We start from the raw sequence: 27,525 nt of genomic DNA, 5'->3' as shown, positions 1-27,525 counted from the left end.
GACAATGGAGAGCAAGTCCTGACTCCAGGATTTCCAACCTCATTCCTGGGCCGTCTATATTTTGGGAATGCCTTCAAAAGGTGTGGACTCGGTTTCTATCAAAAGCCCGTCTCTGATATTCCTATCTGATCGATTCTGTTACGGGGATAGTCATGCCCCACTCCTCCGCACTTTTCATGGAGTTGTGACAGGTTTTTTAAGATTCATGGTTCACAGCCTCACAGAAGAGTTATGAAGCATATACTGCAGAAGAAGATATTTTGAAAGGCAAGTTCAAAATGTCCTCCTCATGCTTCCCATGCCAAGCTATGTCACTTCTATAACTATTAATGACAATATGTGTAAAAACAAGGCTTTTCAAAACGTTATTCATAACCTTCTGCCATGTTGTTTAGCAGGTAATTTCACTACATACAAATGTACAAACATACAATTTAGGAGCAGGAGCAGGCCACTCAACCTTCGAGCCTGCTCTGTCTTCAAAATCATGATGGCTGATCTAATTGTAATCTCAACTCCACATTCCCGTCTACCCCTAATAACCTTTCACCCCTTGCTTATCAAGACTCTATCTAACTCTTCTTCCACCATCTTTTTAAGAAGAGAGTTGCAAAGAATCACTAACCTCTGAGAGAAAAAAAAATCTTCTCATCTCTGTCCTAAATGGATGACCCCTTATTTTTAAACAGCAGCCCCTATTAGGTTCCCCCACAAGAGAAAACACCCTCTCCACATTGACCCTGTCAAGACCTTGATCTTGTACGTTTCAATCAAGTTGCCTCTTGTTTTTCTAAATTCTAGCAGATGCAAACCTAGCCCGTTTCTTCATAAACAACCCATCCAATCCAGGTATTGGTTTAGTAAACCTTCTCTGAACTACTTCCAACGCATTTACATCCTCCCTTAAATAAGGAGACCAATACTGTACATAGTACTCCAAATGTGGTCTCACCAATGTGCTGTATAACTGAAACATAACCTCCCTACTTTCTTCTGTAATTGCCTCACAAGTTGTAACATGGTATTAGTTTTTTCTGATTACTTGCTGTACCTGAATACTAACCTATTGCAATTCACACACACAATTCACGCGAGATCTCTCTGCATCTGAGATCTGTGCAATCTCTCACAATTTAGATAATACGTTTTTTTTATTTTCTCTTCCATAATGAACAATTTCCCACTTTCCCACATTGTACTCCATTTGCCAAATCTTTGCCCTATTTTAAATTAACTCTCATAACCTATCTATATCCTTTTGTAGCCCCTCCTTGTTCCCCCTTCACATCTTACTATCCTACCTATCTTTAAGTCATCAGCAAATTTAACAACCATATCTTTAATCCCTTTGTCTAAGCTTTTATTTTTTGCAGTAATCTTTCATGTGGCACCTTATCAAATGCCTTTTGGAAATCTTAAATACAGTACATCCACCAGTTCCCCTTTCTCCACAGCATTTGTTGATCCACAGTATCATTGATCTCTGCTGCCAATTTCATATTGCCTACAAAAAGTGGTTTCAAGAGTTTGTGATTTTTCTTATTAATATTTTAAATGGCCTGGACAGGGCTTGGCATAATGGGTTTGAGGGGGGGCAGCACAGTGGTGCAGTGGGTTAGCCCTGCTGCCTCATGGCGCGGAGGTCCCAGGTTCGATCCCGGCTCTGGGTCACTGTCCTTGTGGAGTTTGCACATTCTCCCTGCATTTGCGTGAGTTTCGCCCCCACAACCCAAAGATGTGCAAGGTAGGTGGATTGAACACACTAAATTACCCCTTAATTGGAAAATAATTCATTGGGTATTCTAAATACATATATTTTTTTTTTAATGGGTTTGAGGGGCCATAGGGGTTGGATGGGGTGGCAAGAGATGGCACAGATAGAGTCTGAAGAGTGTTTGGAGGGTGTGCAGGGAGAATCTTTGCATTTTTATTTTAACTAGGACCTAGTCCCACATTACTGAGACAGGCCTTTGAACCGCCCATCTCCACACCGGCAACCCCTATGGCTGCCTCTGAACCTTTTCTCAGATTGACTCGTCTGACTTCAGCCTGCAATCCACCCTTCCCCTCCCTCCCCCCCCCCCACCCCCAATAATGACTATTCACCCCCTCCCCATTGCAGTCACTTTCCCCCAACTCCAACTGACCACCTCACGGATGAAAATCCATGCCTTCAAGTTGCATAATTAAAATTGCAATATAAAACCTTCATGTGTCTCATATATTTAAGAACATTATGGCACAGTTAAAGATTAAAGGGAAAATTATTTTCAAAACTCAGGATCCGAATACAAATTCTCATTTGCCATCATCCTACTTGGCATATACTTTGATTCTTTGGCATTAAGCTTCCACCACTTGTTATATGATGGCAGAATATTTATTAATGTTTTGTAATTGGAGTTTAAAGTTTTGGGGCAGCACGGTAGCATTGTGGATAGCACAATTGCTTCACAGCTCCAGGGTCCCAGGTTTGATTCGGGCTTGGGTCACTGTCTGTGCGGAGTCTGCACGTCCTCCCCGTGTGTGCGTGGGTTTCCTCCGGGTGCTCCGGTTTCCTCCCACAGTCCAAAGATGTGCAGGTTAGGTGGATTGGCCGTGATAAATTGCCCTTAGTGTCCAAAATTGCCCTTAGTGTTGGGTGGGGTTACTGGGTTATGGGGATAGGGTGGAGGTGTTGACCTCGGGTAGGGTATTCTTTCCTAGAGCCGGTGCAGACTCGATGGGCCGAGTGGCCTCCTTCTGCACTGTAAATTCTATAATTCTATGAAATGTTTAAATATATTGTTAGCAAAGGAAAATACGTGATAGAATGTTATATTGCTAAAACACCAATAGATTTCCATATTCTTATTAATTCATAAGAAGTGCAGTTCTCAGTCCAGAAGCTGCACTGTAGCTGCCTATTGAGCATACTTTGCATTGCGATGAACCTTCTACGTCATTTTGATCATAAATCACTTCAAAAAGTACAAGCCAAGCCACAAGGGAATAGAAATCCCATTTCATTAGTTCTTACAATTTCATTAATCTTTAACTTCTTGTATGTATTTGCCATTCCAAATTGACATCCTGCATTGCGTCATGATATTTACTATCAAAGCACTATTGTAGTATCTTTATATTGCTCTTTGGCTTGCACCACTTTTCACAAGACAGTAATGCTAGACTATAAAGTAAGTAAAGTGAAGCTGCCATAAGGCCATAGGCTGCTTTCCCCTTCGATGGAGAGAGCTGACTGGTGGTGATTTAACCTGAGGATCACCACACCTCAGGCAAGGAGACAGGTTGAGAAGGCCGGCTTTCATGAATAACCTCAGCCAATATGAGGATTGAACCTGCACTTTTGGCCTAGCTCTGCATCACGAAGAAGCTATCCAGCAAACTGAGGTAAACCAGCTAGAATATAGCAAAGCGATGGTTGGTCCATCAGGCAATGTTATGCCAACATGTATAAGTTCATGGTCTATTCAATCACATCTTGAAACACAACACAACTATGATGAGCTGAAGAGATAAATGCAATGAAGCTGTCATTTCCCCCACAATTTTTATATATGGTTTAGTGCAATATATTTGTAACACTGCAGTAAGATTAGTGGGCCTCTTTTGGAAATGTTATGATAAATTGAAGCCGAGGCTTTTTTAATACAACAGAAACATTCAAACTCACAAGACGCAATATATCCCTTTCCTTTGGCAGATGTTGAATACATGAGTAAGATTTCCTTTCACAACATGAAAAGAAAAAAGAAAAATTGAGTTTTAAGATTGGCCATGTTTTTGATGAACATTTACATGGCTTTGAAAAATAAACCTATTTTGCAACAAAATTGACACAGAAACTAGTATCAGTCATAGTGACCATGAAACTACTGGATTGTCATAAAAACACCTTTAATAAAGGAAGCCCACCATCCTTACATTGCCTGGTCTATGTGACTCCTGCACAGCAATGTGGTTGAGCGCTCTGAAAGAGCCTCACAAGCCACTCGGTAGTATCAAAACAATCTAAGGGACACCTATTGTTGCTGATTCACAAGGCAGAGTATGAGAACTTTAAAGGTCATTGCACAAATGGCTGAATTCCACAATGCCCACTGTGTGAGTATCCTCACCACAGCAAAGGTAACAGTCCAAAAAGGAAGCTCACTACCATCTTCTTCTCAAGGGTAATGGGGGATAGGCAGTAAATCCTCTCCTTGCCAGTGATATCCATATCCCGTGAATAAATAAATAAAACAAAATCCTCCTTGATCTGTACTGCTCAGTTTGATTTCACCAGTGCTTCATCAGGGAGGCACTTACCGCCACCCTGTAACATTCTTCACAAAATCACTAACGACAAGATGCAAATTGAGCCCTAAGACTGAGACCAAACAAAAATCCCTTTTGATTTCAAGTCTAACGACATATCTCTGAAGAGAATGCTTAAAACTGTACGTCTGTGAGGATGCAAAAATGCAAATAAAACTCTTTTCACAGGGGATTCACAATAAATACAAAACTGATCCTAATGTTGTAATGTTGACTGATAAACTCAAATTGCACATATTAAAATAAATTAATATTTGTTGCTGTTTAATGTTTGTCTCAAGCAATAAATTGGATTTTAAGTTGCCGAAGAAGCATTCCCCTTTTGCTGCTTTATCCATAAACGGTGAGAAGTAGTCACATGAAGTGATATCCATTTCAGTGTTGCATATTGAGATTACTTGGATTGTAGGTCAGGAGCAGTGCTGTGGCGAATGTTAATTACTAAGGATGTTGAAAGCTTCACTCTGGTGTTAGTAATGCACTTAGGACATGTAAATGAATTGTTATTTAAGCAGCTGTGGATTTGGCATGCTTATTCTCCAACCATGGTGGAACAAAGTTAGAATGAAAGTAAGCAAAACGGCAGTAATTATAAAACTAATTATGAAAAGTTGCCTACGCCCATAGGCTTTCTGTACAGTAATTCAAGAAATTGCCTTTAGTTTCTTCCAAACTGCTGATTTCCTTGTGGAACCAATCTTCCTCCCCAAACGAGACGTCAATTCCCACCAAACATAATTGCATTCATTTAAGTTTGGTTCCTAATTCAAAGTGATTTCTGTGATCCCTACGATGTGAAAATAAAAATTGAATTTTTATATTTCTGCACATTTATTCTGTAACCCCAAACAATAAAATGTTTATTTCCTGAAAACGTTAATGTTGTTTTCTAAAATTCAAAGTTGTGTGCCTTGGTAAAAATGGTGTCCATGGACTTACGGTAGTGGCCATGGAGTGAGTGGTTGCATATTTGGTAGCTCCTGCTCGTGGTGGACCCTTTGGACATTTTTCCCTGAATTACAGTGGATTTGATTGACAAAACAGGAGACTGGTGAAATAGAGGAGAAGGATTCCCCATCAGTGTATAGATTCGTGGACCAGAAGTGGTCTGAAAAGGAGAGAATGTTGGTCAAAGACTGGAGTGGAGTCTGCAGCACAAGAGAATTTGGCGGAGGGTCAAGGACTGAAACTGCCGGCCCAGTGGTCAACGGAGCAGCTGGTGGCCTTTCTCCAGGAGAAATATGCTCAGCAAAGAATGGAACACCTGGATCCAATTAAGATGGGGATTGATCGTGTGGAGCAGAGACTGGAAACCTAGGCCAGACGATCCAGAAGGTGGAAGAGGCAGTGGCTGAGCACGATGACCATTTAGCTGCGATGGCGGTGGAGATGGGCTGATGAAGAACCACCAGAAGAGGCTGCAGGAGAAAGTGGAGGATCTGGAGAACAGATCGCGCAGGCAGAACCTGAGGATTGTTGGCCTGCCGGAGGGCAGTGAGGGATCGGTCGCAGGTGCATATGTGGCACATATGTTCAAGAAGCTGCTGGGCGAAGCTGCATTTGCGCGGCCCTTTGAGGTGCACAGGGCGTTTATAAAGAAGACGCTTAGGAATGAGCCACCAAGGGCGATGGTGGTACGAATGCACCGGTTCCTAGAGGGCATTTAATGAGTCTGGGGAGCGGGGTGTTCTTCCCCCAACAATGTCACAGGCTTCGATCTCATTGATTCTGAAGCGGGAAAAGGACCCAGAACAACGCGGGTCATACAGACCAATCGCCCTACTAAATGTAGACGCCAAATTGCTGGCCAAGAATTTGGCCTCAAGGATGGAGGATTGTGTTCCGGGGGTGATAGGGGAGGACCAGATGGGATTTGTCAAAGGAAGGCAGTAAACGGCCAATGTTATAAGTCCCTTGAATGTAATCATGATGCCCTCCGAGGGGAGAGAGGTGGAGGTAGTGGTCGCTATGGACGCGGTGAAGGCTTTCGACCGGGTGGAGTGGAAGTATTTGTGAGAGGTCCTGGGGTGGTTTGGGTTTGGGCAGGTAGACTGCCCAGGACTGGGTCCTGTTGTTGTACCAGGCGCCGGTGACGAGTGTGCGGACGAACTGAGTGAGCTTGGACTATTTTAGACTGAGCCCGGGACAAGACAGGGATGTGCACACTCCCCACTGTTGTTTGCCTTGGCTGTGGAGCCATTGGCGATGGCGCTGAGAACGTCAAGCGAATGGAAGGAGCTAGTCTGGGGGGGGTGGAGCACAGGGTTTTGTCGTATGCGGACGACCTACTCTGTATATTTATGACCTGTTGGGGGGATGGGAGAGATTATGCGTGTCTTAGGGGAATTTGGCCGGTTCTCTGGGTGTAAATTGAACATGGGTAAGAGTGAGGTTTTTGTGATCCAGGCGAGGGGGCAGGAGAGGAGGCTGGGGAAATTGCCGTTTAAAATGGTGGGAGAGAGTTTTAGATACTTGGGAATCCAGGCGGCACAGGGATGGGGGCAGCTGCATCAATTAAATTTGGCCCAGTTGGTTGAGCAAGTGAAGGAGGACTTTCGGAAGTGGGACATCTCCCGTTGTCACTGACGGGGACGGTACAGACTGTAAAGATGACAATTCTGCTGAGGTTTTTGTTTGTTTTCCAGTGTCTGCCTATTTTTATACCAAAGGCCTTTTTAAGTGGGTTAATACAGTGATTTCTGGGATTGTGTGTGGGGGGTGGGTGGGGGGGGGGGGGGGGGGTAAAACCCCGCGTGTAAGGAATGCTGTTGGAGTGGAGAAGTGAAGCAGACGGCGGAATGGGGAGGGGGGGGGGGCGGTTTGGCCCTACCGAACTGGGTAAGGAGCTAGAGGCAGGTCTGTGGGAGGATGTTCTTGAGTAGAGTCGACACATCCTCAGCCTGTGCCAGGCTCAGCCTGATACAATTCAAGATGGTTCACCAGGTACACATGACGGTGGCCCGGATGAGCAGGTTTTTTTGGCTGGAGGACAGGTATGTGAGGGAGCGGGAGGGCCCACAAACTATGTCCACATGTTTTGGGCATGTCCAAAGCTTAGGGGATTCTGGCAGGGATTTGCCGATGTCATGTCCATGCTGCTAAAAACAACGGTGACTCTGGGCCCAGAGGTGGCGTTTTTGGAGTGTCGGAAGACCCGGGAGTTCAGGGGACGAGAAAGGCTGATGTTTTGGTCTTTGCCTCCTTGGTAGCCTGGAGACGGATCCTATTATCCTGGAGGGACTCGGAGCCCCCAAAATCAGGGGTCTGGGTTAGCGACATGGCTGGGTTTCTCAGGCTGGAGAAAATTATGTTCGCCCTGAGAGGATCAATGTTAATATTCGCTCGGAGGTGGCAGCCGTTTATCGACTTCTTTGGGGAAAACTAAATTGTTAGCAGATACAATAGGGGGGGAGTGTATAGGGAACGTGGGGGAGGGGGTGGCAGAGGGGGAGTTAGTTTAATGTATTTCAGGCGGGATCAGCGAGAGGAGAGGGAGGGACTGGGGAATTATGGGTAAAAGCCATGTTGGCTGGGTATGGTTGTTGGTTGGGTGGGGGAGTTGTTATGTATTGAATTATGTTTACATTTGTTTTGTACTTTCTGTTATTACAAAATCATAAATGCCTTAATAAAATGTTTTTAATAGAAAAAAATGGCGTCCATGAACTCCTGGATACATTTGGGTGTGGAGTCTTGGAATATAATAATAATAATCGCTTATTTGTTTACTGAAATTACTGTGAAAAGCCCCCAGTCGTCACATTCTGGTGCCTGTTCGGGGAGGCCGGTATAGGATTTCAACCCGCGCTGCTGGCATTGTTCTGTATTACAAGCCAGCTGTTTACCCACTCTGCTAAAACAGGCCCTAAATCCTGCATAGGTCTCCAGTAGAGCCCTGTTAGCCAAAGATATTTCATAACCCCTTTTAGCCTTCTTGATTCCTCGTTTCAGATTGGTCCTACATTCCCGATATTCTTCCAAAGCTTCGTCTGTCTTCAGTCGCCTAGACCTTGTGTATGCTTCCTTTTTCCTCTTAGCTAGTCTCACAATTTCACCTGTCATCCTTGATACCCTAATCTTGCCATTTCTATCCCTCATTTTCACAGGGACATGTCTGTCCCGCACTTTAATCAACCTCACTTTAAAAGCCTCCCACATATCAAATGTGGATTTACCTTCAAACAGCTGCTCCCAATCCATATTCCCCAACTCCTGCCGAATTTTGGTACAATTGGCCTTCCCCCAATTTAGCACTCTTCCTTTCGGACCACTCTCGTCTTTGTCCATAACTATTCTAAAACTTACAGAATTGTGATCACTATTAGTAATCCCCGACTGAAACTTCAACCACCTGGCCGGGCTCATTTCCCCAACACCAGGTCCAGTATGGCCCCTTCCCGAGTTGGACTATTTACATACTGCTTTAGAAAACCCTCCTGGATGCTCCTGACAAATTCTGCTCCATCTAGACCTCTGACACTAAGTGTATCCCAGTCAATGTTGGGAAAATTAAAATCTCTTACCACCACCACCCTGTTGCTCCTACATCTTTCCATAATCTGTTTACATATTTGTACCTCTATCTCACACTCGCTGTTGGGAGGTCTGTATTACAAGCCAGCTGTTTACCCACTCTGCTAAAACAGGCCCTAAATCCTGCACAGTTCTCCAACATTGTTACCGCACCCTTCCTATTTCTGAGCTCTATCGCCTCACTGCCCGAGTCCTCCATAGTGCCCTCCTTCAGCACAGCTGTGATATCCTCTCTGACCAGTAATGCAACTCCTCCACCCCTTTTATCTCCCTCTCTATCCTGCCTGAAGCATCAATATTCTGGGATATTTAGTTGCCAATCATGCCCTTCCCTCAACCAAGTCTCAGTAATAGCAATAACATCATACTACCAGGTACTAATCCAAGCCCTAAGTTCATCTGCCTTGCCTACTACACTTCTTGCATTAAAACAGATGCACCTCAGACCACCAGTCCCTTTGTGTTCATCATCTGCTCCCTGCCTACTCATCCCTTTAGTAACGCTGACTTCATGATCTAGTTCCTTACAGGCTTTAGTTACTACCTCCTTACTGTCCACTAACCTCCTCATTTGGTTCCCATCCCCATGCGACATTAGTTTAAACCAGGGGTGGGCAAACTACGGCCCGCCAAAGGTATTTCTGCGGCCCTCCAAGTCATTAAAAAAAAAAGAAAACATTTAAAAAAATTTTTTTTTTTTTAAGGTTAATGGGGGGGGCTGTTGGGTTACTTACTGGTATAGGGTGGATACGTTGACTTGAGTAGGATGATCATTGCTCGGCACAACGTCGAGGGCCGAAGGGCCTGTTCTGTGCTGTACTGTTCTATGTTCTATATGAGGCGCCCAGAATCATAACCGGGTGAAGTAATTATTTTACTTAATATACTATGCGGCCCTTTGTGAATTGTGAATTTCTGAATGTGGCCCTTGCACGGAAAAGTTTGCCCACCCCTGGTTTAAACCCTCCCCAAATTTATTCTTTTTTCCGTAAATTGTGTTGGACTCCAACAGCAATTCCAGGGAATTGGCGGGAATTAAATCTCTATTTGAAAAGGTCAAATGTGCAGGGCTATGAGAAAAGAACAGGACTCTGGGATTAATTAGTAATTCTTTCAGAGTGTCATCACAAACATGATGGTCCAAATGGCCCCTTTCTTTGCTTATGATTTTACAACTGGGGGAACATGGGATCACTTTGCCATAGTGAAGGATATAGTGAATGTTGTGAAATTTCAAATCAACATTTTGTTTCAAAATGAGTTTTCAGACACTGGGCAACCATTTTGTTAATTCAAATCTGAACTTGATATACTGCAGCTGAGTCAACAAAAATTAGCTTGGACAAGAAACAATGGATTTATATATGCCTACTTTGTTCATGTTTGTACTCCCAAAATTCCCTTTTAGTGCTATGCAAGGAAGTTGAAAAACAAACCTGCAAAAAATAACTGTCGTCTTTTACAATATCCAATCCCTGGGGGTCACAGTTCCGAATGTTTCCCAATCTGACATCGCATTTAGCTTCAAGGCCATTTTGGAGATGAAAGCAGGAAATAACAAAGGAATGATGGAGATGGGTTCAGGCAAGGAAGTGGCAGATCTAGGTTTTTCCATTCCTCCTCTTGGTGAGATCTATAATTATCTTATTAAATCTGCACAATCTCTAAGGAAAACCATTCACGCTATTGATCGGGGAAAGTTTCAAGGAATCTTCTGGTGGAATGAGGCCACTAGGAAGGCAGGGATTCAGAGCTGAAGAAATCAGACCAGTGCTTGGGAAGCCAGTGTGCCTCATTAGCAGTAAACATAGCACATTAGGTTGACCAATGTGATTAAAAATTCTCCTCTTCGCTTCCGTGTTGGAAGCAACAATACCATTGTTATACTAAGGTGAAAGGTATCTTGGGTGCATGTAACACCATAAACACCCTATTGTAAGTCTGAATGTACAAAATAGTGCATTTTTCCATCAGAGCAACAGTGATATAACATTTTAAAGAAACTAACAATAAGAAGCCTATAATGTACAAAGTAATTTATTATTCAGAGAAAAAAAACGCAATTACAACATTGTGTGCAATCCCGTTTAATTTCATCAGATTTACCGGCCGCATCGTGTCCCGAGTTGGGTGCGGCCGTTAGATCTTGCCCTGTATTTCTAGCTAGCTTTCCCTCGTACTCTAATTTCTCGCTCCTTGTTACTTTTCTCGTCATTCTTTGCTGGTTTTTAAATTTAGTCCAATCTTCTGACCAACCACTCACCCTCACAGTATTTTTTACATTTTTTCTTTCTATTTGAAAATATCGTTAACGTCTTTAGTTTGCCACGGATGGTGCATTTGTCTCCTAGAGTGGAATAATATAGTGTGGAGGATGGCACACCTGTCCCTGGAAACTGCATCGACATGAACCCGACCAGCACCACGCTGGCCATCCCCACAACAATAAAATGATGTGGGGCTTATTAATGAGGACCAAGTGGGACAGCCAATCCCTCATTGGGCAGAGGTCCCACCGTCTGGGCTGGCATTTCCATCAGTTTGAGCAGCACCAGGAAGGCATTATTGGGCACTGCCAAGATTGCAGGTGAAGAGAGGAGCCCAATTCCTTGGATCCCCAGAACAGATCCGCTTGGGGTCTTGGCTGGGAGGGTTTGGAAAAGTTTGGGAGAAGGACAGTAAGGGTACAAACGTGGGTTTAAGAGAGGGAGTATGGAGGAAGGAATGAGGAGGGTTCAGCCTAAGGGGGCGAATACTGCGATTAGCAGAGGCCTACCTCCGAAATGCAAAACTCACTCTTTCCCACCCTTTAACGATTTGAAGTTTAAAAATCGGGCATCCCTCTCCTCTCTGCTGTCCGTACCAAACCTATTATGGCATATTATTTGGATCAATAGACTAGATAATAAGCCTAATTGATCCTTAATTGGTTATTTTAATATGACAGGGAGGCTCCCTATTATGGGGCTGAGCTCTGGCATGAATAGGATGCACGCCCAACCCATTTCACATTCCCATTCCCCTACCCTGCAGGAATAACGCCTATCAGGGATTTGTAAAATTTAGCCCCCAGAGTCCTTCATCCTCACTGGAATATATCTTTGTTGAATGTTATGAAATATCTCCTTAAATGGCTGCCGCTGCACTTCTATTGATGTAGCCTTTAACCTATTCCCTAGTTCACTTTTAGCCAGCTCCGTCTTCATACACTTCTTTCAAATTTGAACACCTTGTCTTAGAACCACTTTTCACTTCCTTAAACTTAATGTGAAATTCAGTCACGTTATGATCACTGCTACGGAGAGGCTTCTTTACTATGAGGTCATTAATTAATCCTGCCTTGTTGCACAGACCATATTGAGAATGGCTTGCTTTCTGGTTGGCTCTCGAAAATGCTGCTCCATGAACTTGTCTCAAAAACACTATATAAATTTATTTTCCAGGCTGCCTTTGTAAATTTGATTTGCCAAATCTATATAGAACATAGAACAGTACAGCACAGAACAGGCCCTTCGGCCCTTGATGTTGTGCCGAGCAATGATCACCCTACTCAAACCCACGTATCTACCCTATACCCGTAACCCAACAACCCCCCCCCCCCCTTAACCTTACTTTTTTAGGACACTACGGGCAATTTAGCATGGCCAATCCACCTAACCCGCACATCTTTGGACTGTGGGAGGAAACCGGAGTACCCGGAGGAAACCCACGCACACACGGGATTAAAATCACCGATGATAATTACAGTGCCTTTCTTAGAAGCCCCCATTATTTCACCTGTGCACCTCATCCGTAAGCATCATCACTGTTAGGAGGCCTATTATTTACTCCAATAATTGACTTCTTCTGTTTGCTATTTATCTCTATCAAAACTGATTCTACATCTTAATCTTGAGAACTAAGGTCATGTCTCATTATTGTGCTCATGTCATCCTTAACAGAGCAGCTCCACCATTCTTCCTTAGATTTCTATCATTCCAAAATGTCATGTACCCTTGAATATTCAGGTCCCAGCTTCGGTCACCTGGCAGCCACGTAATGACAATCAGTCACACATATTTAGTTCCATTTGTGCTGACAATTATCTGTTTTGTTACAAATGCTCCAGGCATTCAGATGCAAAGCGTTGAGCACTATCTTTTTGTTATTTTTGCAAACTCTGGCCTTATCTGTTGTTGCACACTGTATGCTTTGTGCTGCCCTGCTATGCTCTGAGTGCAATTACCCTTATCGCTACCTTATTATTTTGTACTTTTCCTTCAATTTATTGCATCCTCCTTCACGTCATCCTGACCACCCACATCCACCCCACCCATTATTTGGCTTAAAGCCCTCTCTACCATCCTGGTTATGGAGAGAACTTTAAACTAACCATTTGGTTCCAACACATCATTGACTTACATTTTGAAAATTATGATTACTCAGAGATTGGAATGGGAGAAATGTGTTTTGATTCATGGGGCTCTGGTGCTAGAACTGGGGAAAGGGGGAACAGTACCATTGAGGGCCGCAATCTACCAGTCGCAGCGCGTTTGACTGGGAGCATGGGGCGGCTGGTCGATGCCGGGTGAAGCTTCGCACGGGCTTCCCAGCAGCCAGTACGCATTGTGAGACCTACCCAGATCTCTTGAGGTGTGACATCAGGATCCCACCCACAATGGACTGACCAAGCCGCGCGCTCTCAGTGGGTTTTAAGCCTACTTAGGCAAGCTCACCCGGGATCTACCGGCTTTCCAGGGGGTATCAGCCTCCCAATGGAGGCAACAGCCAGGTGCCGTTCAGTACTGGTCCACACAAACATGGACTTGGCGGAACAGCACCCGGGTCAATCTCCAGGGCCATCAGAGGCCCCTAGATAGTCAGGGACAGTGCAGGGTGGCACCATGGCCCTTCCCCTGGAACGTGGACAGTTTGGCAGTGCCAGGCTGTCACCTTGGCACTGTCGCCCAGGCCCTGTCAAGGCGACAGGAGCACTGCCAGGGTGGGAGTTAAAGGTGCCAGTGTGGACATGCCAGGGATCAGGGCCTGAGGGGGGGACATGCCCATGAAAGGATGGGGGATTGTATGAAGGGTTGGAGGTGTGCAGGTATGAAAGGGCGCCTGGGATGTTTGGGGGGGGGGGGGGGAAGGGCCCGGGTCCTGGAAGGTGGGGGGGTCTGTAATGGGGTGCGAGGGATCCCATAGCGGGGTGTGATCACTTGTGGCCTGTGGGGTAATGCCCCCGTCTGTGGAGGGTGACATTGCCCATGAGTGGGGGTGTGGTGGACCACAAGCTCTCTTAGATTTTGTGACACCCTTTCAAAATGGTGGCTCCATCTCTGAGGAGCTGGTCTGGCCAGCAAGTTAGCTCCCCACTGATGAAAATACTTCTCAGGGGGCGATTTAATGGCCGCGCGACAAGGCCATTAAATCGCAGTCGAGGCCAAAGTCGAGAATCGCACCGGATGCTGATCTGTTCACGATCTAACTGTTCGACTCCCGAAGGCAGAATCAGGATCCTACCATAGCGTGGCGAGAAACCAATAATCGCAATTTAAGGCCAATCTCCATATAATTAATTGGAGTGACCCCCTATCTAACTGCCTCCTCTGGTGTCTCCCTCCTCTGGTGTCTGGTCTGCCAGCAGCACCATGAGGGCTGAATCCGTGCAGTCCAAGATATCGTCCATCCCTTGCAATATCTGTGAGGAAGTAGAGAGGGTGTGAGACTGGCAATCAACGGTGTCTTCTACCCCGGGACCCTCCAGTCCCCCGATTGCCTCTCCCCCCCTTCATCCGACACGCCCAGTCCACGTACACCTGGCCATTAAATCAGGCCCTCGGTGTGGGCTAAACCGGTGAGAAATTCCCCAGTGCCCAAAAAAGTGACTATGAGCCATTAGATAGCGGTGGGGAACTCACCGGCAGGACCGGTGGGAAACTCCCAACAAAGCCTGCTACAAATGACACTTGGGGCAGATTTGCCGAACAATCCATTGCGTGTTTGTTTGCAGTGGAGGTGGCTCGGCAGCAGGATTTACCAGCCCCGCCGTTGTCAACCAGATTTCCCGTTGACTGCACCTCTCATCACTGGGAAACCTGTGCACTGTCGTGGGAACCAGAATATCCAGTCGGTAAATCCTGCCCTGAGAAGCTTTTCCATTAGATTGCGCCCTAGATTGCAGTATATGTTAGTGTGCAAGTCTTGTTCTCTTTATTGATGTGTGGTGAATGGTTTTGTTGGTGGGACCCGGTTAGCAGGGTGATTTCTTGCATGATGAATGGCAAAATTATATTGGTGAAGGGGAAGTACTGACATCCCAATGATTGTTAGTTATTTACAGCACAGAACGAGGCCATTCGGCCCATCGTGTCTGCACCAGCTCCCAGATCTCCGTAGCCCTCTAAATTCATCACTTCAAATATATATCTAGCTCTCTTTTGAAACCTCCTATGATATCCACCTCCATCACTCTCCCAGACAGCGCATTCCAAACCCCAACAACTCTGAGTAAAAAAGTTTCTCCTCATCTCAAGCCTAGCTCTCTGGCTGACCATATTGATGTTGTGTCCCATAGCCACTGACATACCAACTAGTGGAAACAGAATATCCTTCTTTACCCTGTCAAATTGTCAGAATTTTGAACACCTAAGGTCTCGTAATCATCTCTGCTCCAAGGAGAACAAGTCCAATTTCACCAATCTTTCTTGGATTTAAAATTCCTCATTCCTGGTTTCATTCCAGTAAATCTCCTCTGCACTGTTTCCAGAGCTTTAACACCCTTCCTTGCTGAGGTTCGATCCCGGCTCTAGGTCACTGTCCGTGTGGAGTTTGCACATTAGAACATAGAACAGTACAAGCCCTTCAGCCCACGATGTTGTGCCACCCACTTATTCTAATCTAACTTCAACCTAACCTACACCCCTACAATTTATTACTGTCCATGTGCCTGTCTAAGAGTCGCTTAAATGTACCTAATGACTCTGACTCCACCACCTCTGCTGGCAGTGCATTCCACACACCCACCACATTCTGTGTAAAGAACCGACCTCTGACATCTCCCCTATATTTTCCTCCAATCACCTTAAAATGATGTCACCTCGTGACAGGCATTTCTGCCCTGGGGAAAAACCTCAGGCTATCCACTCTATCCATGCCTCTCATCACCTTGTGCACCTCTATCAAGTCATCTCTCTTCCTTCTTTGCTCCAGTGAGAAAAGCCCTAGCTCCCGCAACCTTTTCTCATGAGACATGCCCTCCAGTCCAGGCAGCATCCTGGTGAATCCCCTCTGCACCCTCTCCAAAGCATCCACATCCTTCCTATAATGAGGTGAGAGAACTGGACACAATATTCCAAGTGTGGTCTAGGGTTTTATAAAGCTGCAGCAAAACCTCGCGGCTCTTAAACTCAATCCCCCTGTTAATGAAAGCCAACACTCCATACGCCTTCTTAACAACCCTGTCAACCTGGGTGGCAACTTTGAGGGATCTATGTACATAAGAACATAAGAACATAAGAACTAGGAGCAGGAGTAGGCCATCTGGCCCCTCGAGCCTGCTCCGCCATTCAATTAGATCATGGCTGATCTTTTGTGGACTCAGCTCCACTTTCCGGCCCGAACACCATAACCCTTAATCCCTTTATTCTTCAAAAAACTATCTATCTTTACCTTAAAAACATGTAATGAAGGAGCCTCAACTGCTTCACTGGGCAAGGAATTCCATAGATTCACAACCCTTTGGGTGAAGAAGTTCCTCCTAAACTCAGTCCTAAATCTACTTCCCCTTATTTTGAGGCTATGCCCCCTAGTTCTGCTGTCACCCGCCAGTGGAAACAACCTGCCCGCATCTATCCTATCTATTCCCTTCATAATTTTAAATGTTTCTATAAGATCCCCCCTCATCCTTCTATATTCCAATGAGTACAGTCCCAGTCTACTCAACCTCTCCTCATAATCCAACCCCTTCAGCTCTGGGATTAACCTAGTGAATCTCCTCTGCACACCCTCCAGCGCCAGTACGTCCTTTCTCAAGTAAGGAGACCAAAACTGAACACAATACTCCAGGTGTGGCCGCACCAACACCTTATACAATTGCAACATAACCTCCCTAGTCTTAAACTCCATCCCTCTAGCAATGAAGGACAAAATTCCATTTGCCTTCTTAATCACCTGTTGCACTTGTAAACCAACCTTCTGTGACTCATGCACTAGCACACCCAAGTCTCTCTGAACAGCGGCATGCTTTAATATTTTATCGTTTAAATAATAATCCCGTTTGCTGTTATTCCTACCAAAATGGATAACCTCACATTTGTCAACATTGTATTCCATCTGCCAAAGTCGAGCCCATTCACTTAACCTGTCCAAATCCCTCTGCAGACTTCCAGTATCCTCTGCACTTTTCGCTTTACCACTCATCTTAGTGTCATCTGCAAACTTGGACACATTGCCCTTGGTCCCCAACTCCAAATCATCAATGTAAATTGTGAACAATTGTGGGCCCAACACGGATCCCTGAGGGACACCACTAGCTACTGATTGCCAACCAGAGAAACACCCATTTATCCCAACTCTTTGCTTTCTATTAATTAACCAATCCTCTATCCATGCTACTACTTTACCCTTAATGCCATGCATCTTTATCTTATGCAGCAACCTTTTGTGTGGCACCTTGTCAAAGGCTTTCTGGAAATCCAGATATACCACATCCATCGGCTCCCCGTTATCTACTGCACTGGTAATGTCCTCAAAAAATTCCACTAAATTAGTTAGGCATGACCTGCCTTTAACGAACCCATGCTGCGTCTGCCCAATGGGACAATTTCTATCCAGATGCCTCGCAATTTCTTCCTTGATGATAGATTCCAGCATCTTCCCTATTACCGAAGTTAAACTCACTGGCCTATAATTTCCTGCTTTCTGCCTACCTCCTTTTTTAAACAGTGGCGTCACGTTTGCTAATTTCCAATCCACCGGGACCACCCCAGAGTCTAGTGAATTTCGGTAAATTATCACTAGTGCATCTGCAATTTCCCTAGCCATCTCTTTTAGCACTCTGGGATGCATTCCATCAGGGCCAGGAGACTTGTCTACCTTTAGCCCCATTAGCTTGCCCATCACTCCCTCCTTAGTGATAACAATCCTCTCAAGGTCCTCACCTGTCATAGCCTCATTTCTATCAGTCGCTGGCATGTTATTTGTGTCTTCCACTGTGAAGACCGACCCAAAAAACCTGTTCAGTTCCTCAGCCATTTCCTCATTTCCCATTATTAAAACTCCCTTCTCATCCTCTAAAGGACCAATATTTACCTTAGCCACTCTTTTTTGCCTTATATATTTGTAAAAACTTTTACTGTCTGTTTTTATATTCTGAGCAAGTTTACTCTCATACTCTATCTTACTCTTCTTTATAGCTTTTTTAGTAGCTTTCTGTTGCCCCCTAAAGATTTCCCAGTCCTCTAATCTCCCAGCACTCTTTGCCACTTTATATGCTTTTTCCTTCAATTTGATACTCTCCCTTATTTCCTTAGATATCCACGGTCGATTTTCCCTCTTTCTTCCGTCCTTCCTTTTTGTTGGTATAAACCTTTGCTGAGCACTGTGAAAAATCGCTTGGAAGGTTTTCCACTGTTCCTCAACTGTTCCACCATAAAGTCTTAGCTCCCAGTCTACCTTAGCTAGTTCTTCTCTCATCCCCTTGTAATCTCCTTTGTTTAAACACAAAACACTAGTATTTGATTTTACTTTCTCACCCTCCATCTGTATTTTAAATTCCACCATATTGTGATCGCTCCTTCCGAGAGGATCCCTAACTATGAGATCATGAATCAATCCTGTCTCATTACACAGGACAAGATCTAGGACCGCTTGTTCCCTCGTAGGTTCCATTACATACTGTTCTAGGAAACTATCGCGGATACATTCTATAAACTCCTCCTCACGGTTGCCTTGACCGACCTGGTTAAACCAATCGACATGTAGATTAAAATCCCCCATGATAACTGCTGTACCATTTCTACATGCATCAGTTATTTCTTTGTTTATTGCCTGCCCCACCATCTCATTACTATTTGGTGGCCGATAGACTACTCCTATCAGTGACTTTTTCGCCTTACTATTCCTAATTTCCACCCAAATGGATTCAACCTTATCCTCCATAGCACCGATGTCATCCCTTACTATTGACCGGATGTCATCCTTAAATAACAGAGCAACACCACCTCCCTTACCATCCACTCTGTCCTTCCGAATAGTTTGATACCCTCGGATATTTAACTCCCAGTCGTGACCATCCTTTAACCATGTTTCAGTAATGGCCACTAAATCATAGTCATTTACGATGATTTGTGCCACCAACTCATTTACTTTATTCCGAATACTACGAGCATTCAGGTAAAGTACACTTATGTTGGTTTTTTTACCTCTGTTTTGAATCTTAACATCTCCAGTTTTATTCCTTTTGTTATTACTGGGCCTATTCACTGTGCTCCCCTCAGTCACTGTACCTTGTACTGTCGCCCTTATGGATTTCTGACTATGTCTTCTCTGCCTTGCACTTTTCCCCTTACTTCCTTTTGTTTCTGTCCCTGTTTTACTACCTTCCAACTTCCAGCATTGGTTCCCATCCCCCTGCCACATTAGTTTAAACCCTCCCCAACAGCTCTAGAAAACACCCCCCCCAAGTGGTGGACCCCAAGATCCCTCTGTTCCTCCACACTTCCACAAATCCTGCCTTTAACCCTGTATTCAGTGTTCAAATTCAACCTTCCAAAATGAATCACTTCACATTTATCAAGGTTGAACTCCATCTGCCACTTCTCTGCCCAGCTCTGCATCCTGTCAATGTCCTGCTGTAACCTGCAACAACCCTCAACACTACCTACAACTCCACCAACCTTTGTGTCATTGGCAAACTTACTAACCCACCCTTCCACTTCCTCATCCAAGTCATTTATAAAAACCACAATGAACAGAGGTCCCAGAACATATCCTTGCGGGACACCACTGGTCACCGACCTCCAGGCGGAATACTTGCCATCCACCACCACTCTTCTTTTTTCGGCCAGCCAATTCTGTATCCAGACAGCCAGATTTCCCTGTGTCCCATGCCCCCTAACTTTCTGAATGAGCTTACCATGGGGAACTTTATCAGATGCCTTACTGAAATCCATATACACCACACCCACTGCCCGACCTTCATCAATGTGTCTCGTCACATCCTTAAAGAATTCAATGAGGCTTGTGAGGCATCACCTGCCCCTCACAAAGCCATGCTGACTATCTTTAATCAAACTGTTTTTCTAAATAATCATAAATCCCTCTCTCAGAATTCTTTCCAATATTTTGCTCACCACAGACGTAAAATTCCCAGGGAGTTCCCTCTTCCCTTTCTTGAACAGGGGAACAACATTCGCCTCCCTCCAATCATCCGGTACTACTCCAGTGGAGAGTGAGGATGCAAAGATCATCGCCAACGGTGCAGCAATCTCCTCCCTCGCGTCCTGTAGTAACCTTGGATATATCCCGTTAGGTCCAGGGGACTTATCTATTCTGGTGCTTTTCAAAATTTGCAGCACATCCTCCTTCTTAATATCAACCTGTTTGAGTCTATTAACCTGGTTCACGCTGTTCTCATGAGCAACAAGGTCCCTCTCTAGTGAATACTGAAGCAAAATATTCATTTAGGGCCTCCCCTATCTCCTCAGACTCTAGACACAAGTTCCCTCCACTATCCCTGATCTGCCCTACTCTCATTCTGATCATCCTCTTGTTTCTCACATAAGTGTAGAACGCCTTGGGGTTTTCCTTAATCCTTCCCGCCAGGGATTTTTCATACCCCCTTCCAGCTCTCCTAAGTCCATTTTTGAGTTCCTTCCTGGCTACCTTGTAACCCTCTAGAGTCGTGCCAGATCCTTGCTTCCTCCAAGCTTCCTTCTTCCTCTTGTCTAGAAGCTACACATCTCTTGTCATCTAAGGCTCCTTCACCTTCCCATTCCTTCCTCGTCTCAGTGGGACAAAACTACCTAGCACCCGCAGCAAGTGCTCCTTAAACAACCCCCACATTACTGTTGTGCATTTCCCCGAGAACAACTGTTCCCTCTTTATGCTCCTCAGTTCCTGTCTAATAGCAGTATAATTTCCCCTCCCCCAATTAAATACCTTCCCATACTGTCTGTTCCTATCCCTCTCCATGACTCTGGGAAAGGTCAAGGAGTTGTGGTCACTGTCACCGAAATGCTATCCCACCGAGACATCTGACACCTGCCATGGTCCGTTGCCACACATTCTCCCCGTGTTTGCGTGGATTTTGCCCCCACATCCCAAAGGTGTGCAGGGCAGGTGAATTGGCCACGCTAAATTGCCCTTAATTGGAAAAAATGAATTGGGTACTCCAAATTTTAAAAAAAAACACCCTTCCTTAAATAAGGTGCCCAGAACCGAACACGATACTCAGAATATGGTCTGACCAATGATTTGAAGAGGCATATCATTGGTTCCTTGCTTTTATACTCTGTGCTTCTATTTATAAACCCAAGAATGCTACAAGCCTTTTTAACAACTGTTTCAACTTGCCTGGCCACCTTCAGAGAATTACCCATTTGAACCCCGAGGTCCCCTCAAAGTTGTACCATTGGGGGTAGTAGGGTAGTGGGTGCCTGGAACTCGCTGCCGGAGGAGGTGGTGGAAGCAGGGACGATAGTGACATTTGAGGGGCGTCTTGACAAATATATGAATAGGATGGGAATAGAGGAATACGGATTCAGGAAGTGTAGAGGATTATAGTTTAGTCGGGCAGCATGGTCGGCACGGGCTTGGAGGGCCGAAGGACCTGTTCCTGTGCTGTACTTTTGTTTGTTCTTTGTTGAGTCTGTATTGTCTCCCCATGTGTCTTCTACCAAAAGGCATTACCTCACATTTCACAGCATTGAAGTTCATCTGCCAGCTTTCTGCCCATTTGGCCAACTTCTCAATGTCCCTCTGAAGTTGCTCAGCATCATCCTCACAATTCACTATACTCCCTAGCTTAGTAGCATCTCCAAATTAAGAGATTTTGCCCTCAACACTCACTTCTAAATCATTTTTATAAATCAGACAAAGCAAGGGTCCCAACACTGAGCACTGGGGTCCACCAGTTTCAAATTGTCTCCAGTTTGAGAGATGCCCACCTTTACCTACCCTCTGCTTCGTATCTCTTCACCAACTTCTAATCCATGCTGCCAAGGACTCATCAATGCCAAACATTTTTAATTTGCTAACCAACCTGTCATGTGGCACTGTATCAAATGCTTTCTGAAAGTCCAAATATGCAACATCCACAGCACTACCTTCATCCACTGCCAGTGCCACCTCGTCAAAGAATTATCCTTTGCCCCTTTCTTAAACAACAGCATCACATTCGCAATCCTCCAGTCCCCCGGGACTAATCCTGTGCTCAGGCAGGCCTGGAAAATTTCTGTCAAAGGCTCTCCAATATGCTCCCTGACCTCTTTCAGCATCCTATCCGGGCCTGGCAACATCTCTACCTGGAATGCTGCCAGCCTTTTTCGCACCTTTTCTTTATCTGTTGCTATGTTGCTCAACACCCACATTTTCAACTGGGCCATTGTCACCATCTACTAATTTGGTATAGACGGAAGCAAAGTACTCATTTCATACCACTGCCGTGCCCTCCGCTTCACTGAGCAGTTTACACTGCTTGTCCCTTATGGCTCGCACTCTATCCTTCACTAATCTTTTACCATTAATATGCTTCAAGAACATTTTGCTATTTAGTTTTAGCACAATCTGCATCATCATAGAATTATAGAATTTACACTGCAGAAGAAATTCATTCAGTTGCTCGAGTCTGCACCAACCCTTGGAATGAACAACCTCCTTAAGCCCACACCTCCACCCCATCTCCATAACCTAGAAACCCCATCTAACCTTTAGACACTAAGGGGCAATTTAGCATGGCCAAGCCACCTAACTTGCACATCTTTGGGCTGTGGAAAAAAAACCGGAGCACCGGAGGAAAGCCACGCAGACGTGGAGAGAAAGTGCAAACTCCACACAGACAGTCGTCCATCCGAGGCCGGAATTCAACCTGGTACCCTGGAGCTGTGATGCAGCAGCGCTAGCCACTGTGTTGCCCCTTTCCTCATGCCTCCTCTTAGCATTCCGCATTCCAGCCTTAGCCTCTCTCCTGCATTTGAGATACTCTAGCTGATTTCTCTTGCTATTACTGCTCCAGCATGCATCATTCACTCTTTTTTTCTTCTTTATTTTATCACCAATATCCTTAGTCATCTAGGGTACTCTAGCTTTGGATACCCAGTATTTATTTCTCATGGGTACGCAGTTAGCTTGCACCCTATTCATCTCTCCTTTGAAAGTCTCCCATTTTTCATCCACTGTTTTATCTACCAAAATGCTTTTCCAATCAACCTGCTCCAGTTCAACTTTTAGGCCCCTAAAATGTGCCCTTTTCCTGTCTGGGATCTTAATCCGTGACTGATTTTTATCCTTTTTCAACTTGATATTGAATCGTGATATGTCGCTACTTTCCAATGGTTCCCCCATTCTGACATTCTCCACCTGGTCTGCCTCATTTCCTAGGACCAGATCCAGTTCAGCTTGCTCCCTGGTAGCACTGGAAATATACTGTTCCATTAAGTTCTCCTGCACACTCTTCAGGAATTTCTCCCCTTCTGTGTCCTACACTCTACCCGTTTCCCAGCCTACATTAGGGTAATTGAAATTCCCAACTATCACAATCCTACTTGCCCTGCAGGTTTCTATAATCTGCCTACAAATGCTCTCTTCCACTTCCTCACCACAATTTGGAGATATATGGTGAATACCAAACAAGGTCACCGCTCCCTTCCTGTTTCCCACCTCCACCCATATAGATTCTAATTTAGGAACCACATCTTCTTCAAGAGCTGTGATACTATCTTTCACCAAGACTGCTACACCTCCTTTTTTGTACCACACTGTTCTTACTTAAAATCTTTATAACCCGGAATGTTAAGTAGTCCGTCCTTTTCTGGCATGAGCCATGTTTTTCATGACCTTAAAATACTATTCTCAGATTCCAACATACAGGCTTCTTGCTCCTTTATGCCTGGGACTGGAAAGTCCATCGCCTCTGCTGCATAAGCAGAGCATAGCAGATGATTATAACCCTTGAGACCATTTGAGGCACATTTTGGAGAGCTCCGCCGGAGCAGTCCAGGCAGCAGAACTTAATTTTTAACAATCTGATGTTCTGCTCTATCATAGCTCTGGTGGTACCATAGGATTGATTATAACACTTCTTGCCTGGAGTTTGAAGGTTCCTGATTGCTATCATCAGCTAGGCCTTGAGCAGGTAGCCCCATCACCCAGATTCCATCCCTGCAAGTGTATGCATCATAAGAGCTCCCTTGGGACTGAAAACACACCTGAAGGACATGTATCCTATAGTTGCACATTAATGGAGTCTGACCCATTTCTGTTGATAAGGGCTGAAGGCAATTCCAGGAAGCTCTGATCCCCACAAGTGTGCAGTCGATAAATCCTTGCAACTAAGGAAAACTGAGGGCAGCACAGTGGCGCAAGTGGTTAGCACGGTTGCCTCACGGTGCCGAGGTCCCAGATTCGATCCCGGCTCTGGGCCACTGTCCGTGTGGAGTTTGCAAATTCTCCGTGTTTCATAGAATCATAGAATTTACAGTGCAGATGGAGGCCATTCAGCCCATCAAGTGTGCACCGGCCCTTGGAAAGAGCACCCCACTTAAGCCCACGCCTCCACCCTATTCCCGTAACCCCACCTAACCTTTTTAGACACTAAAGGCAATTTATCATGGCCAATCCACCTAACCTAGAACATAGAACATTACAGCGCAGTGCGGGCCCTTCGGCCCTCGATGTTGCGCCGACCCGTGAAACCATCTGAAGCCTATCTGACCGACACTATTCCATTTTCATCCATATGTCTATCCAGTGACCACTTAAATGCCCTTAAAGTTGGCGAGTCTACTACTGTTGCAGGCAGGGCGTTCCACACCCCTACTACTCTCTGAGTAAAGAAACTGCCTCTGACATCTGTCCTATATCTACCACCCCTCAATTTAAAGCTATGTCCCCTCGTATTGGTCATCACCATCCGAGGAAAAAGACTCTCACTGTCCACCCTATCTAACCCTCTGACTATCTTATATGTCTCTATTAAGACACTTCTCAGCCTTCTCCTCTCTAACGAAAACAACCTCAAGTCCCTGAGCCTTTCCTCGTAAGACCTTCCCTCCATACCAGGCAACATCCTAGTAAATCTCCTCTGAACCCTTTCCAAAGCTTCCACATCCTTCCTATAATGTGGTGACCAGAACTGCACGCAGTACTCCAGGTGCGGCCGCATCAGAGTTTTGTACAGCTGCAGCATGACCTCGTGGCTCCGAAACTCAATTCCCCCTACTGATAAAGGCTAGCACACCATATGCCTTCTTAACAGCCCTATTAACCTGGGTGGCAACTTTCAGGGATTTATGTACCTGGATGCCGAGATCTCTCTGTTCATCTACACTACCAAGAATCTTGCCATTAGCCCAGTACTCTGCATTCCTGTTACTCCTTCCAAAGTGAACCACCTCACACTTTTCCGCATTAAACTCCATCTGCCACCTCTCAGCCCAGCTCTACAGCTTATCTATGTCCCTCTGTAACCTATAACATCCTTCAGCACTATCCACAACTCCACCGACCTTCGTGTCATCTGCAAATTTACTAACCCATCCTTCTACACCCTCTTCCAGGTCATTTATAAAAATGACAAACAGCAGTGGTCCCAAAACAGATCCTTGTGGTACACCACTAGTAACTGAACTCCAGGATGAACATTTGCCATCAACCACCACCCTCTGTCTTCTTTCAGCTAGCCAATTACTGATCCAAACCGCTAAATCACCTTCAATCCCATACTTCCGTATTTTCTGCAATAGCCTACCATGGAGAACCTTATCAAACGCCTTACTGAAATCCATATACACCACATCAACCGCTTTACCCTCATCCACCTGTTTGGTCACCTTCTCAAAAAACTCAACCTACCCTTCACAAAATCGTGTTGACTATCGCTAATCAACTTGTTCTTTTCAAGATGATTATAAACCCTATCTCTTATAACCTTTTCCAACATTTTACCCACAACCGAAGTAAGGGTCACAGGTCTATAATTACCAGGGTTGTCTCTACTCCCCTTCTTGAACAAGGGGACAACATTTGCTATCCTCCAGTCTTCCGGCACTATTCCTGTCGACAAGGACGACATAAAGATCAAGGACAAAGGCTCTGCAATCTCCTCCCTGGCTTCCCAGAGAATCCATGGGTAAATCCCATCTGGCCCAGGGGACTTATCTATTTTTACACTTTCCAAAATTGCTAACACCTCCTCCTTGTGAACCTGAATCCCATCTAGCCTGGTCGACTGTACCTGAGTATTCTCCTCGACAACATTGTCTTTCTCCAGTGTAAACACTGACGAAAAATATCCATTTAACGCTTCCCCTATCTCCTCTGATTCCACACACAACTTTCCACCACTATCCTTGATTGGCCCCACTCTTACTCTAGTCATGCTTTTGTTCCTGATATACCTATAGAAAGCCTTAGGGTTTTCCTTGATCCTATCTGCCAACGTCTTTTTGTGTCCTCTCCTCGCTCTTCTTAACTCTCCCTTTAGGTCCTTCCTGGCTAACTTGTAACTCTCAAGTGCCCTAACTGAGCCTTCATGTCTCATCCTAACATAAGCCTTCTTCTTCCTCTTGACAAGTGCTTCAACTTCCTTAGTAAACCACAGTTCCCTTGCTCGACAACTTCCTCCCTGCCTGACAGGTATATACTTATCAAGGACACGCAGTAGCTGTTCCTTGAAAAAGCTCCACATTTCGATTGTACCCATCCCCTGCAGTTTCCTTCCCCATCCTATACATCCTAAATCTTGCCGAATAGCATCATAATTGCCTTTCTCCCAGCTATAATTCTTGCCTTGCGGTATATACCCATCCCTGCCCATCGCTAAAGTAAACATAACCGAATTGTGATCACTATCACCAAAGTGTTCACCTACATCTAAATCTAACACCTGGCCGGGTTCATTACCCAGTACCAAATCCAATGTGGCATCGCCCCTTGTTGGCCTGTCTACATACTGTGTCAGAAAACCCTACTGCACACACTGCACAAAAACTGACCCATCTATAGTACTCGAACTATAGTATTTCCAGTCAATATTTGGAAATTTAAAATCCCCCATAACAACTACCCTGGTACACTCGCTCCTGTCGAGAATCATCTTTGCTATCCTTTCCTCTACATCTCTGGAACTATTCGGAGGTCTATAGACAACTCCCAACAGGGTGACCTCTCCTCTCCTGTTCCTAACTTCGGCCCATACTACCTCAGTAGACGAGTCCTCAAACGTCCTTTCTGCCGCCGTAATAATTTCCTTGATTAACAATGCCACACCCCCCCTCTTTTACCATCTTCTCTGTTCTTGCAGAAACATCTAAATCCTGGAACCTGTAACAACCATTCCTGTCCCTGCTCTACCCATGTCTCCGAAATCGCCACAACATCGAGATCCCAGGTACCAACCCATGCTGCAAGCTCATCCACCTTATTACGGATGCTCCTGGCGTTCAAGTAGACACACTTCAAACCAGCATCTTGCTT

General features: G+C 45.1%; 1 protein-coding gene across 7 annotated transcripts in view; it reads left to right on the top strand.

Annotated features, from left to right (window-relative positions):
* LOC119955159 (neuronal PAS domain-containing protein 3) overlaps positions 1–27,525 on the top strand; it is a 1,584,282-nt gene that overhangs the window by 460,643 nt on the left and 1,096,114 nt on the right. The window lies entirely within an intron of this gene.

Source organism: Scyliorhinus canicula, chromosome 2 (assembly GCF_902713615.1).
Source record: "Scyliorhinus canicula chromosome 2, sScyCan1.1, whole genome shotgun sequence".
NCBI classification, from domain to species: Eukaryota; Metazoa; Chordata; class Chondrichthyes; order Carcharhiniformes; family Scyliorhinidae; genus Scyliorhinus; species Scyliorhinus canicula.
The sequence above is the reverse complement of the archived record's forward strand: the minus strand, read 5'-3'. Positions and strand labels throughout refer to the sequence as shown.